Source organism: Dendrobates tinctorius, unplaced genomic scaffold, assembly GCF_039654945.1.
Source record: "Dendrobates tinctorius isolate UK_male_01 unplaced genomic scaffold, ASM3965494v1 ptg000631l, whole genome shotgun sequence".
Taxonomy (NCBI): domain Eukaryota; kingdom Metazoa; phylum Chordata; class Amphibia; order Anura; family Dendrobatidae; genus Dendrobates; species Dendrobates tinctorius.
This window is the reverse complement of record NW_027362283.1, coordinates 245,087-259,732: the sequence shown is the minus strand read 5'-3', so window position 1 is coordinate 259,732 and position 14,646 is coordinate 245,087.

The following is a 14,646-nucleotide window of genomic DNA, read 5'->3' as shown; positions in this document are numbered from 1 at the left end:
GTCTCTCCCTCTCATTCTCTTGTTGTTCGCTGTCCCTCCCTCTCTTTTGCTCTTCTTCTGTCTCTCCCTCCCTTTCTCTTGCTCTTCGCTGTCTCTCCCTTTCCTTCTCTTGCTCTTCGCTGTCCCTCCCTCTCTTTTGCTCTTCTTCCCTGTCTCTCCCTGTCATTCTCTTGCTCTTATCTGTCCCTGTGTCTCTTTTTCTCTTCTTCTCTGTCTCTCCCTCTCATTCAATTGCTCTTCGCTGTCCCTCCCTCTCTTTTGCTTTTCTTCTGTCTCTCCCTGTTATTCTCTTGGTCTTCGCTGTCCCTCCCTGTCTTTTGCTCTTCTTCTCTGTCTCTCCCTGTCATTCTCTTGCTCTTCGCTGTCCCTCCCTCTCTTTTGCTCTTCTTCTCTGTCTCTCCCTCTCATTCTCTTGCTCTTCGCTGTCCCTCCCTCTCTTTTGCTCTTCTTCTGTCTCTCCCTCCCTTTCTCTTGCTCTTCGCTGTCTCTCCCTCTCATTCTCTTGCTCTTCGCTGTCCCTCCCTCTCTTTTGCTCTTCTTCTCTGTCTCTCCCTCTCATTCTCTTGCTCTTCGCTGTCCCTCCCTCTCTTTTGCTCTTCTTCTCTGTCTCTCCGTCTCATTCTCTTGCTCTTTTCTATCCCTACATTTTTTTCTCTTCTTATCTGTCTCTCCCTGTCATTCTCTTGCTCTTCGCTGTCCCTCCCTCTCTTTTGCTCTTCTTCTTTGTCTCTCCCTGTCATTCTCTTGCTCTTCGCTGTCCCTCCTTCTCTTTTGCTCTTCTTTTCTGTCTCTCCCTCTCATTCTCTTGCTGTTCGCTGTCCCTCCCTCTCTTTTGCTCTTCTTCTGTCTCTCCCTCCCTTTCTCTTGCTCTTCGCTGTCTCTCCCTTTCCTTCTCTTGCTCTTCGCTGTCCCTCCCTCTTTTGCTCTTCTTCCCTGTCTCTCCCTGTCATTCTCTTGCTCTTATCTGTCCCTGTGTCTCTTTTTCTCTTCTTCTCTGTCTTTCCTTCTCATTCAATTGCTCTTCGCTGTCCCTCCCTCTCTTTTGCTTTTCTTCTGTCTCTCCCTGTCATTCTCTTGCTCTTTGCTGTCCCTCCCTCTCTTTTGCTCTTCTTCTCTGTCTCTCCCTCTCATTCTCTTGCTCTTCGCTGTCCCTCCCTCTCTTTTGCTCTTCTTCTGTCTCTCCCTCCCTTTCTCTTGCTCTTCGCTGTCTCTCCCTCTCATTCTATTGCTCTTCGCTGTCCCTCCTTCTCTTTTGCTTTTCTTCTCTGTCTCTCCCTCTCTTTCTCTTGCTCTTCGCTGTCCCTTCCTCTCTTTTGCTCTTCTTCTCTTTCTCTCCCTCTCATTCATTTGCTCTTCGCTGTCCCTCCCTCTCTTTTGCTCTTCTTCTCTGTCTCTCCCTCTCATTCTCTTGCTCTTCGCTGTCCCTCCCTCTCTTTTGCTCTTCTTCTTTGTCTCTCCCTGTCATTCTCTTGCTCTTCGCTGTCCCTCCTTCTCTTTTGCTCTTCTTTTCTGTCTCTCCCTCTCATTCTCTTGCTGTTCGCTGTCCCTCCCTCTCTTTTGCTCTTCTTCTGTCTCTCCCTCCCTTTCTCTTGCTCTTCGCTGTCTCTCCCTTTCCTTCTCTTGCTCTTCGCTGTCCCTCCCTCTCTTTTGCTCTTCTTCCCTGTCTCTCCCTGTCATTCTCTTGCTCTTATCTGTCCCTGTGTCTCTTTTTCTCTTCTTCTCTGTCTCTCCCTCTCATTCAATTGCTCTTCGCTGTCCCTCCCTCTCTTTTGCTTTTCTTCTGTCTCTCCCTGTTATTCTCTTGGTCTTCGCTGTCCCTCCCTGTCTTTTGCTCTTCTTCTCTGTCTCTCCCTGTCATTCTCTTGCTCTTCGCTGTCCCTCCCTCTCTTTTGCTCTTCTTCTCTGTCTCTCCCTCTCATTCTCTTGCTCTTCGCTGTCCCTCCCTCTCTTTTGCTCTTCTTCTGTCTCTCCCTCCCTTTCTCTTGCTCTTCGCTGTCTCTCCCTCTCATTCTCTTGCTCTTCGCTGTCCCTCCCTCTCTTTTGCTCTTCTTCTCTGTCTCTCCCTCTCATTCTCTTGCTCTTCGCTGTCCCTCCCTCTCTTTTGCTCTTCTTCTTTGTCTCTCCCTGTCATTCTCTTGCTCTTAGCTGTCCCTCCTTCTCTTTTGCTCTTCTTTTCTGTCTCTCCCTCTCATTCTCTTGCTGTTCGCTGTCCCTCCCTCTCTTTTGCTCTTCTGTCTCTCCCTCCCTTTCTCTTGCTCTTCGCTGTCTCTCCCTTTCCTTCTCTTGCTCTTCGCTGTCCCTCCCTCTCTTTTGCTCTTCTTCCCTGTCTCTCCCTGTCATTCTCTTGCTCTTATCTGTCCCTGTGTCTCTTTTTCTCTTCTTCTCTGTCTCTCCCTCTCATTCAATTGCTCTTCGCTGTCCCTCCCTCTCTTTTGCTTTTCTTCTGTCTCTCCCTGTTATTCTCTTGGTCTTCGGTGTCCCTCCCTGTCTTTTGCTCTTCTTCTCTGTCTCTCCCTGTCATTCTCTTGCTCTTCGCTGTCCCTCCCTCTCTTTTGCTCTTCTTCTCTGTCTCTCCCTCTCATTCTCTTGCTCTTCGCTGTCCCTCCCTCTCTTTTGCTCTTCTTCTGTCTCTCCCTCCCTTTCTCTTGCTCTTCGCTGTCTCTCCCTCTCATCCTCTTGCTCTTCGCTTTCCTTCCCTCTCTTTTGCTCTTCTTCTCTGTCTCTCCCTCTCATTCTCTTGCTCTTCGCTGTCCCTCCCTCTCTTTTGCTCTTCTTCTCTGTCTCTCCGTCTCATTCTCTTGCTCTTTTCTATCCCTACATCTTTTTCTCTTCTTCTCTGTCTCTCCCTGTCATTCTCTTGCTCTTCGCTGTCCCTCCCTCTCTTTTGCTCTTCTTCTTTGTCTCTCCCTCTCATTCTCTTGCTGTTCACTGTCCCTCCCTCTCTTTTGCTCTTCTTCTGTCTCTCCCTCCCTTTCTCTTGCTCTTCGCTGTCTCTCCCTCTCATTCTCTTGCTCTTCGCTGTCCCTCCCTCTCTTTTGCTCTTCTTCTCTGTCTCTCCCTCTCATTCTCTTGCTCTTCGCTGTCCCTCCCTCTCTTTTGCTCTTCTTCTCTCTCTCTCCGTCTCATTCTCTTGCTCTTTTCTATCCCTACATCTTTTTCTCTTCTTCTCTGTCTCTCCCTGTCATTCTCTTGCTCTTCGCTGTCCCTCCCTCTCTTTTGCTCTTCTTTTCTGTCTCTCCCTCTCATTCTCTTGCTGTTCGCTGTCCCTCCCTCTCTTTTGCTCTTCTTTTCTGTCTCTCCCTCCCTTTCTCTAGCTCTTCGCTGTCCCTCCCTCTCTTTTGCTTTTCTTCTCTGTCTCTCCCTCTCATTCTCTTGCTCTTTGCTGTCCCTCCCTCTCTTTTGCTCTTCTTCTCTGTCTCTCCCTCTCATTCTCTTGCTCTTCGCTGTCCCTCCCTCTCTTTTGCTCTTCTTCTCTGTCTCTCCCTGTCATTCTCTTGCTCTTCGCTGTCCCTCCCTCTTTTGCTTTTCTTCTCTGTCTCTCCCTCTCATTCTCTTGCTCTTCGCTGTCCCTCCCTCTCTTTTGCTTTTCTTCTCTGTCTCTCCCTCTCATTCTCTTGCTCTTTGCTGTCCCTCCCTCTCTTTTGCTCTTCTTCCCTGTCTCTCCCTCTCATTCTCTTGCTCTTCGCTGTCCCTACGTCTCTTTTTCTCTTTTTCTCTGTCTCTCCCTCTCATTCTATTGCTCTTCGCTGTCCCTCCCTCTCTTTTGCTTTTCTTCTCTGTCTCTCCCTCTCATTCTCTTGCTCTTCGCTGTCCCTCCCTCTCTTTTGCTCTTCTTCTCTGTCTCTCCCTCTCATTCTCTTGCTCTTCGCTGTCCCTCCCTTTCTCTTGCTCTACTCTGTCTCTCCCTCTCATTCTCTTGCTCTTCGCTGTCCCGCCCTCTCTTTTGCTCTTCTCTGTGTCTCCCTCTCTTTCTCTTCGCTGTCTCTCCCTTTCTCTTGCTCTTTGCTGTCTCTCCCATTCTCTTGCTCTTTGCGGTCTCTCCATTTCTCTTGCTCTTTGCTGTCTCTCCCTTTCTCTTGCTCTTCGCTGTCTCTCCCTCTCATTCTCTTGCTCTTCGCTGTCCCTCCCTCTTTTGCTTTTCTTCTCTGTCTCTCCCTCTCTTTCTCTTCCTCTTCTCTGTCTCTCCCTCTTTTTTGCTCTTCTTACGTCGCTCCCTGTCATTCTCTTGCTCTTCGCTGTCTCTCCCATTCTCTTGCTCTTCTCTGTCTCTCCCTCTCATTCTCTTCCTCTTTGCTGTCCCGCCCTCTCTTTTGCTCGTCTTCTGTCTCTCCCTCTCTTTCTCTTTGCTGTCTCTCCTTTTCTCTTGCTCTTCGCTGTCCCTCCCTCTCTTTTGCTCTTCTACTCTGTCAAATTCAAATTCAAATTCAAATAGGCTTTATTGGCAGGACCAAAATACAATTAGTGTTGCCAAAGCAAGAAAAGAAGTGTGGCAGGGGAGTGGATTAGGGTAGTGGGGATGGGGAGTGATTGTCCATTTGGAGGTCTTTAGTTGCTCTCATCTTATGACATGTGGTGACATATTGGGCGGCGACCTCCACCATTGATTCTTCTTCCCCCAGTAGGATGCAGAGTTTCCTCTCCTCGTCCATGGATGGGAAGTCTGGGGTATGGGTGGTAAGTTTCTGGAAGTGGGAGTCCCTCACTGCTGAGTATTTGTTGCAGTGCAGCAGGAAATGCACCTCATCTTCCAGAGCCCCCTGCTGGCAGTGCTGGCACAGTCTGTTCTCTCGTGGCTTGTATGTCTGTCGGTGCCGCCCTGTTTCCACCTCTAGGTTGTGGGCGCTTAATCTGTATATACTCAGGGTCTGCCTGTCTTTGGGGTGGCGTAGCCTTTCCAGGTATGGAGCCAGTGTGTAGTCCCTCCGCAGTGACCGGTAGATGGTGAGATTCTGGGAGTTCTCCAATTCACTCTTCCAACCCTCTATGTATTGCATCTTGCAGCTCTCTGAGATCTCTTTTATTTGGGCTTTAGTTAGAGTGTGTTGCTGACTTTGGTTGAGCTGGCTGCCGAGGTTCCTGGCTTGCTCTTGGCTCTGGCTCAGCAGGGCTTTATGATGGTAGGAGCTGGGGTTGCTGTTCTGTATATGCGCCTGGTGTGATAGCGCCCTCTTGTGTATAGTGAGCCATAAGGGGAATCGGCCCAGCTCTGCCCGACAGGCTATGTTTGAGGTGCTGCGATGTACCTGGAGGAGATATTTGCAGAACTCCAGATGGAAGACTTCGGTTGGGCTGGAATCCCACTTTTTCTGGTCTGGATAGGTTGCTGGACCCCATACCTCGCTGCCATATAGCAGTATAGGTGTGATGACGCTGTCGAATATCTTGAGCCAGACTCTCACCGGTGGTTTGAGGTGGTACATTTGTCTTCTGATGGCATAGAAGGTTCTGCATGCTTTCCCTTTCAGGGTCTCTGCTGCTTGCTGGAGGCTCCCGGTTTGGCTTAGCTCCAGACCGAGGTAGGTATAGCTGCTTGTCTTCTCTAGTGTGGCACCATTTAGCGTGAGGGAGGAAGTGGAGGTTTCTTTAGAACTCCTCTTTTGAAACACCATGACTTTGGTCTTCTTTTGGTTGATGGGCAGCGCCCATGTGGTGCTGAATGTTTCCAGCACGGCCAAGCTATCTTGGAGGCCTCTCTCGGTTGGGGAAAGCAGCAGGAGGTCATCTGCATACAGCAGGATCTTCACCTCTCGGTCGTGTAGGCTGAGACCTGGGGCAGAGGAGGATTCCAGGGCCGCTGCCAGTCCATTTAGGTAGATGTTAAATAGAGTTGGGCTCAGGCTGCAGCCCTGTCTTACCCCACGGCACTGCCGGAAGAAGGCCGTCCTCTTTCCATTCACCTTCACGCTGCACCGATTCTCAGTGTATGAGCTCTTGATGACGTCGTAGGTTCTGCCACCTATTCCGCTCTCCAGGAGTTTCAGGAACAGACCTGGGTGCCACACTGAGTCAAAGGCCTTCTTGAAGTCCACAAAACATGCAAATATTTTCCCCTGTTTTTTTCTATGGATGTGGGTCTTGATGAGGCTTTGCAGGGTGTAGATGTGATCCGTGGTGCGATGGTTTGGCATGAACCCAGCTTGGCTTCTGCTGAGGGTGTCCCGCTGGGTGAGGAAGGTGATGATCCTTTTGTTAATACTGCTGTTAAATAGTTTTCCCAGAACGCTGTTAACACATATTCCTCTGTAGTTTGCTGGATCATATGGGTCTCCATTCTTGTAGATGGGCGTTATGAGACCTTGATTCCAGCTTTTTGGGAAGTAGCCAGCACTCAGGATGTGGGTGAATAGTTTTGCCAGTGCTGCATGTATATCTGGGGAACTGATCATCTCTGGCAGGATGCCGTCACTGCCCGCGGCCTTCTTACATTTCATAAATTTGATACTGTCTTTTATTTCCAGCACACTGATTGGTATGTCCAGAGGATTTTGGAAGTCTTTGATTGTCTCCTCCATGTCTCTGAGTTTAGTGGTTAGGTGCTTCTGTTCTGGGGTTAGGTCTTCTTCTGGTATGTTCTTGTAGAGGCCTTTGAAGTAGCTGTGCCAGATGTTGCCATTTTGGATGTGGAGGGTGCTCTGCTTGGGCTTTGTGCCGATATGATTCCAGGTCTCCCAGAATGAGTTGTCCTGGAGGGAGTCCTCAAGCTTCTGTAGTTCTTGGCAGATATGCCTCTGTTTTTTCTCCCTGAGAGTGCGTTTGTATTGCCTCTGTAGGAAGTCATGGGCCGCTCTTAGGTCCCTGTTGTTTGGATCTCTGTGCTTTTGGTTTGAGGCTACCCTTAGGGAGTTGCGTAGTGACTTACATTCTTTGTCAAACCATTTTTGGCCTTGTTTATTTGTTGGTTTCTTGGGGTTGGTTCTTCTGATGCCTGCTAGCTCTGCCATGGTGTATAGGATGTTGTTAAAGTCATTCACTGCCCAGTTGACTCCTTGTTGGTTTGATGCGTAACTACTTGTGTTGAAATCTACAAGTAGCTCTTGGATCTCGGTTCTGTTAGTCATGTTGGTGTATTCAGTGGATAACTGTTTGGGCCACTTGTAGGATGGTGGCAGGTTGTGTAGACTGGTCAGGTGTGGCTTTTCTATGGGTTGTTTGTCCGTGGATCTCATGTACAGCAGTGTCTGGTTGTGGTCTGACAGGTGGGTTTCAGGGGTGACGATGAAGGCATTTATGTTTGAGGCGATACTGGCTGCCAGCTCTGAGTTGATTTGCTGGATTACCTCTTGGTTTATTTCTTTCCTTGGAAGCAGGGCAGACAGGATTATTTTGGTTCTGGGGAATTTTTGCTGGGCTGCTATTGCGAGTTTTGTTAGGTCCTGAGTGACTGTCTCTTGTTGGATATCGTTTGTCCCGGTGTGTAGTATGAGGTGTGTGGGCTCTGTGAAGTATGGATTACTGATCACCTTCTCTGCTTGTGGGATTGTTGAACAGCGGATTTTTGTGACTTGTGCCCCTGGGAACAGTCTCTTAGTGTCCAGGTATTTTCCATTAGAGTCTATTATTAGGACGATGTCGGGGATCGGTGTTCTATTTGGGTCATTTGCTGTTTGTGCATCGTTTGGTCCTTGGGTGATGGTTGTCTTTGACTGCTGTGGTGTTGGGGCTGTATTTCTGTTGCAGGGAATGAGGGCACAGTTTTCCTCTGTAGGATTGTTCTCTTCACTGTCTCTCCCTTTCTCTTGCTCTTCGCTGTCTCTCCCTTTCTCTTGCTCTTCTCTGTCTCTCCCTTTCTCTTGCTCTTCGCTGTCTCTCCCTTTCTCTTGCTCTTTGCTGTCTCTCCCTTTCTCTTGCTCTTTGCTGTCTCTCCCTTTCTCTTGCTCTTTGTGGTCTCTCCATTTCTCTTGCTCTTCGCTGTCTCTCCCTTTCTCTTGCTCTTCTCTGTCCCTCCCTCTCTTTTGCTTTTCTTCTCTGTCTCTCCCTCTCATTCTCTTGCTCTTCGCTGTCCCTTCCTCTCTTTTTCTCTTCTTCTCTGTCTCTCCCTCTCTTTCTCTTGCTCTTCGCTGTCCCTTCCTCTCTTTTGCTCTTCTTCTCTGTCTCTCCCTCTCATTCTCCTGCTCTTCGCTGTCCCTCCCTCTCTTTTGCTCTTCTTCTCTGTCTCTCCCTGTCATTCTCTTGCTCTTCGCTGTCCCTCCCTCTCTTTTGCTCTTCTTCTCTGTCTCTCCCTCTCATTCTCTTGCTCTTCGCTGTCCCTCCCTCTCTTTTGCTCTTCTTCTGTCTCTCTCCCTCCCTTTCTCTTACTCTTCGCTGTCTCTCCCTCTCATTCTCTTGCTCTTTGCTGTCCCTCCCTCTCTTTTGCTTTTCTTCTCTGTCTCTCCCTCTCATTCTCTTGCTCTTCGCTGTCCCTCCCTCTCTTTTGCTCTTCTTCTGTCTCTCTCCCTCCCTTTCTCTTACTCTTCGCTGTCTCTCCCTCTCTTTCTCTTGCTCTTTGCTGTCCCTCCCTCTCTTTTGCTTTTCTTCTCTGTCTCTCCCTCTCATTCTCTTGCTCTTCTCTGTCAATTCAATTCAATTCAATTCAGTTCAATTCAAATAGGCTTTATTGGCAGGACCAAAATACAATTAGTGTTGCCAAAGCAAGAAAAGAAGTGTGGCAGGGGAGTGGATTAGGGTAGTGGGGATGGGGTGTTGGGGGAAAAATTTGGGGAGTGATTGTCCATTTGGAGGTCTTTAGTTCCTCTCATCTTATGACATGTGGTGACATATTGGGCGGTGACCTCCACCATTGATTCTTCTTCCCCCAGTAGGATGCAGAGTTTCCTCTCCTCGTCCATGGATGGGAAGTCTGGGGTATGGGTGGTAAGTTTCTGGAAGTGGGAGTCCCTCACTGCTGAGTATTTGTTGCAGTGCAGCAGGAAATGCACCTCATCTTCCAGAGCCCCCTGCTGGCAGTGCTGGCAGTGTCCCTCCCTCTCTTTTGCTCTTCTACTCTGTCTCTCCCTCATTCTTTTGCTCTTCGCTGTCCCGCCCTCTCTTTTGCTTTTCTTCTCTGTCTCTCCCTCTCATTCTCTTGCTCTTCGCTGTCCCTCCCTCTCTTTTGCTCTTCTACTCTGTCTCTCCCTCTCATTCTTTTGCTCTTCGCTGTCCCGCCCTCTCTTTTGCTCTTCTTCTCTGTGTCTCCCTCTCTTTCTCTTTGCTGTCTCTCCCTTTCTCTTACTCTTCGCTGTCTCTCCCTTTCTCTTGCTCTTTGCTGTATCTCCCTTTCTCTTGCTCTTTGCGGTCTCTCCATTTCTCTTGCTCTTCACTGTCTCTCCCTTTCTCTTGCTCTTCTCTGTCTCTCCCTCTCATTCTCTTGCTCTTCGCTGTCCTTCCCTCTTTTGCTTTTCTTCTCTGTCTCTCCCTCTCATTCTCTTGCTCTTCGCTGTCCCTCCCTCTCTTAAGCTCTTCTTCTCTGTCTCTCCCTCTCTTTCTCTTGCTCTTCGCTGTCCCTCCCTCTCTTTTTCTCTTCTTCTCTGTCTCTCCCTCTCATTCTCTTGCTCTTCGCTGTCCCTCCCTCTCTTTTGCTCTTCTTCTCTGTCTCTCCCTCTCATTCTCTTCCTCTTCGCTGTCCCGCCCTCTCTTTTGCTCGTCTTCTGTGTCTCCCTCTCTTTCTCTTTGCTGTCTCTCCCTTTCTCTTGCTCTTCGCTGTCCCTCCCTCTCTTTTGCTCTTCTAATCTGTCTCTCCCTCTCATTCTCTTGCTCTTCGCTGTCCCTCCCTCTCTTTTGCTCGTCTTCTGTCTCTCCCTCTCTTTCTCTTTCTCTTCGCTGTCTCTCCCTTTCTCTTGCTCTTCTCTGTCTCTCCCTCTCATTCTCTTGCTCTTCGCTGTCCCTCCCTCTCTTTTGCTCTTCTTCTCTGTCTCTCCCTCTCATTCTCTTGCTCTTCGCTGTCCCTCCCTCTCTTTTGCTCTTCTACTCTGTCTCTCCCTCTCATTCTTTTGCTCTTCGCTGTCCCGCCCTCTCTTTTGCTCTTCTTCTCTGTGTCTCCCTCTCTTTCTCTTCGCTGTCTCTCCCTTTCTCTTGCTCATCGCTGTCTCTCCCTTTCTCTTGCTCTTTGCTGTCTCTCCCTTTCTCTTGCTCTTTGTGGTCTCTTCATTTCTCTTGCTCTTCGCTGTCTCTCCCTTTCTCTTGCTCTTCACTGTCTCTCCCTTTCTCTTGCTCTTCTCTGTCTCTCCCTCTCATTCTCTTGCTCTTCTCTGTCCCTCCCTCTCTTTTGCTATTCTTCTCTGTCTCTCCCTCTCATTCTCTTGCTCTTCGCTGTCCCGCCCTCTCTTTTGCTTTTCTTCTCTGTCTCTCCCTCTCATTCTCTTGCTCTTCGCTGTCCCTCCCTCTCTTTTGCTCTTCTACTCTGTCTCTCCCTCTCATTCTTTTGCTCTTCGCTGTCCCGCCCTCTCTTTTGCTCTTCTTCTCTGTGTCTCCCTCTCTTTCTCTTTGCTGTCTCTCCCTTTCTCTTACTCTTCGCTGTCTCTCCCTTTCTCTTGCTCTTTGCTGTATCTCCCTTTCTCTTGCTCTTTGCGGTCTCTCCATTTCTCTTGCTCTTCGCTGTCTCTCCCTTTCTCTTGCTCTTCACTGTCTCTCCCTTTCTCTTGCTCTTCTCTGTCTCTCCCTCTCATTCTCTTGCTCTTCTCTGTCCCTCCCTCTCTTTTGCTATTCTTCTCTGTCTCTCCCTCTCATTCTCTTGCTCTTCGCTGTCCTTCCCTCTTTTGCTTTTCTTCTCTGTCTCTCCCTCTCATTCTCTTGCTCTTCGCTGTCCCTCCCTCTCTTAAGCTCTTCTTCTCTGTCTCTCCCTCTCTTTCTCTTGCTCTTCGCTGTCCCTCCCTCTCTTTTTCTCTTCTTCTCTGTCTCTCCCTCTCATTCTCTTGCTCTTCGCTGTCCCTCCCTCTCTTTTCCTCTTCTTCTCTGTCTCTCCCTCTCATTCTCTTCCTCTTCGCTGTCCCGCCCTCTCTTTTGCTCGTCTTCTGTGTCTCCCTCTCTTTCTCTTTGCTGTCTCTCCCTTTCTCTTGCTCTTCGCTGTCCCTCCCTCTCTTTTGCTCTTCTAATCTGTCTCTCCCTCTCATTCTCTTGCTCTTCGCTGTCCCGCCCTCTCTTTTGCTCGTCTTCTGTCTCTCCCTCTCTTTCTCTTTCTCTTCGCTGTCTCTCCCTTTCTCTTGCTCTTCTCTGTCTCTCCCTCTCATTCTCTTGCTCTTCGCTGTCCCTCCCTCTCTTTTGCTCTTCTTCTCTGTCTCTCCCTCTCATTCTCTTGCTCTTCGCTGTCCCTCCCTCTCTTTTGCTCTTCTACTCTGTCTCTCCCTCTCATTCTTTTGCTCTTCGCTGTCCCGCCCTCTCTTTTGCTCTTCTTCTCTGTGTCTCCCTCTCTTTCTCTTCGCTGTCTCTCCCTTTCTCTTGCTCATCGCTGTCTCTCCCTTTCTCTTGCTCTTTGCTGTCTCTCCCTTTCTCTTGCTCTTTGTGGTCTCTCCATTTCTCTTGCTCTTCGCTGTCTCTCCCTTTCTCTTGCTCTTCTCTGTCCCTCCCTCTCTTTTGCTTTTCTTCTCTGTCTCTCCCTCTCATTCTCTTGCTCTTCGCTGTCCCTCCCTCTTTTGCTTTTCTTCTCTGTCTCTCCCTGTCATTCTCTTGCTCTTTGCTGTCCCTCCCTCTCTTTTGCTCTTCTTCCCTGTCTCTCCCTCTCATTCTCTTGCTCTTCGCTGTCCCTACGTCTCTTTTTCTCTTTTTCTCTGTCTCTCCCTCTCATTCTCTTGCTCTTCGCTGTCCTCCCTCTCTTTTGCTCTTCTTCTCTGTCTCTCCCTCCCTCTCTTTTGCTCTTCTTCTCTGTCTCTCCCTCTCATTCTCTTGCTCTTCGCTGTCCCTCCCTCTCTTTTGCTCTTCTTCTCTATCTCTCCCTCTCATTGTCTTGCTCTTCGCTGTTCCTCCCTCTCTTTTGCTCTTCTTCTCTGTCTCTCCCTCCCATTCTCTTGCTCTTCGCTGTCTCTCCCTCTCTTTCTCTTCACTGTCCCTCCCTCTCTTTTGCTCTACGCTGTCTCTCCCTCTCATTTTCTTGCTCTTCGCTGTCCCTCCCTCTCTTTTTCTCTTCTTCTCTGTCTCTCCCTCTCTTTTGCTCTTCTCTGTCTCTCCCTCTCATTCTCTTGCTCTTCGCTGTCCCTCCCTCTCTTTTGTTCTTCTTCTCTGTCTCTCCCTCTCGTTCTTCGCTGTCTCTCCCTTTGTCTTGCTCTTCGCTGTCTCTCCCGCTCATTCTCTTGCTCTTCGCTGTCCCTCCCTCTCTTTTGCTCTTCTTCTCTGTCTCTCCGTCATTCTCTTGCTCTTCACTGTCCCTCCCTCTCTTTTGCTCTTCTTCTCTGTCTCTCCCTGTCATTCTCTTGCTCTTCTCTGTCCCTGCTTCTCTTTTGCTCTTCTTGCCTGTCTCTCAATGTCATTCTCTTGCTCTTCGCTTTCCCTCCCTCTCTTTTGCTCTTCTTCTGTCTCTCCCTCTCATACTGTTGCTCTTCTCTGTCCCTCCCTGTCTTTTGCTCTTCTTCTCTGTCTCGCCCTCTCTTTCTCTTGCTCTTCGCTGTCCCTCCCTCTCTTTTTCTCTTCTTCTCTGTCTCTCCCTGTCATTCTCTTGCTCTTCGCTGTCCCTCCTTCTCTTTTGCTCTTCTTTTCTGTCTCTCCCTCTCATTCTCTTGCTGTTCGCTGTCCCTCCCTCTCTTTTGCTCTTCTTCTGTCTCTCCCTCCCTTTCTCTTGCTCTTCGCTGTCTCTCCCTTTCCTTCTCTTGCTCTTCGCTGTCCCTCCCTCTCTTTTGCTCTTCTTCCCTGTCTCTCCCTGTCATTCTCTTGCTCTTATCTGTCCCTGTGTCTCTTTTTCTCTTCTTCTCTGTCTCTCCCTCTCATTCAATTGCTCTTCGCTGTCCCTCCCTCTCTTTTGCTTTTCTTCTGTCTCTCCCTGTTATTCTCTTGGTCTTCGCTGTCCCTCCCTGTCTTTTGCTCTTCTTCTCTGTCTCTCCCTGTCATTCTCTTGCTCTTCGCTGTCCCTCCCTCTCTTTTGCTCTTCTTCTCTGTCTCTCCCTCTCATTCTCTTGCTCTTCGCTGTCCCTCCCTCTCTTTTGCTCTTCTTCTGTCTCTCCCTCCCTTTCTCTTGCTCTTCGCTGTCTCTCCCTCTCATTCTCTTGCTCTTCGCTGTCCCTCCCTCTCTTTTGCTCTTCTTCTCTGTCTCTCCCTCTCATTCTCTTGCTCTTCGCTGTCCCTCCCTCTCTTTTGCTCTTCTTCTCTGTCTCTCCGTCTCATTCTCTTGCTCTTTTCTATCCCTACATCTTTTTCTCTTCTTCTCTGTCTCTCCCTGTCATTCTCTTGCTCTTCGCTGTCCCTCCCTCTCTTTTGCTCTTCTTCTTTGTCTCTCCCTGTCATTCTCTTGCTCTTCGCTGTCCCTCCTTCTCTTTTGCTCTTCTTTTCTGTCTCTCCCTCTCATTCTCTTGCTGTTCGCTGTCCCTCCCTCTCTTTTGCTCTTCTTCTGTCTCTCCCTCCCTTTCTCTTGCTCTTCGCTGTCTCTCCCTTTCCTTCTCTTGCTCTTCGCTGTCCCTCCCTCTCTTTTGCTCTTCTTCCCTGTCTCTCCCTGTCATTCTCTTGCTCTTATCTGTCCCTGTGTCTCTTTTTCTCTTCTTCTCTGTCTCTCCCTCTCATTCAATTGCTCTTCGCTGTCCCTCCCTCTCTTTTGCTTTTCTTCTGTCTCTCCCTGTTATTCTCTTGGTCTTCGCTGTCCCTCCCTGTCTTTTGCTCTTCTTCTCTGTCTCTCCCTGTCATTCTCTTGCTCTTCGCTGTCCCTCCCTCTCTTTTGCTCTTCTTCTCTGTCTCTCCCTCTCATTCTCTTGCTCTTCGCTGTCCCTCCCTCTCTTTTGCTCTTCTTCTCTCCTTCCCTCCCTTTCTCTTACTCTTCGCTGTCTCTCCCTCTCTTTCTCTTGCTCTTCCCTGTCCCTCCCTCTCTTTTGCTCTTCTTCCCTGTCTCTCCCTGTCATTCTCTTGCTCTTATCTGTCCCTGTGTCTCTTTTTCTCTTCTTCTCTGTCTTTCCTTCTCATTCAATTGCTCTTCGCTGTCCCTCCCTCTCTTTTGCTTTTCTTCTGTCTCTCCCTGTCATTCTCTTGCTCTTTGCTGTCCCTCCCTCTCTTTTGCTCTTCTTCTCTGTCTCTCCCTCTCATTCTCTTGCTCTTCGCTGTCCCTCCCTCTCTTTTGCTCTTCTTCTGTCTCTCCCTCCCTTTCTCTTGCTCTTCGCTGTCTCTCCCTCTCATTCTATTGCTCTTCGCTGTCCCTCCTTCTCTTTTGCTTTTCTTCTCTGTCTCTCCCTCTTTTTCTCTTGCTCTTCGCTGTCCCTTCCTCTCTTTTGCTCTTCTTCTCTTTCTCTCCCTCTCATTCATTTGCTCTTCGCTGTCCCTCCCTCTCTTTTGCTCTTCTTCTCTGTCTCTCCCTCTCATTCTCTTGCTCTTCGCTGTCCCTCCCTCTCTTTTGCTCTTCTTCTTTGTCTCTCCCTGTCATTCTCTTGCTCTTCGCTGTCCCTCCTTCTCTTTTGCTCTTCTTTTCTGTCTCTCCCTCTCATTCTCTTGCTGTTCGCTGTCCCTCCCTCTCTTTTGCTCTTCTTCTGTCTCTCCCTCCCTTTCTCT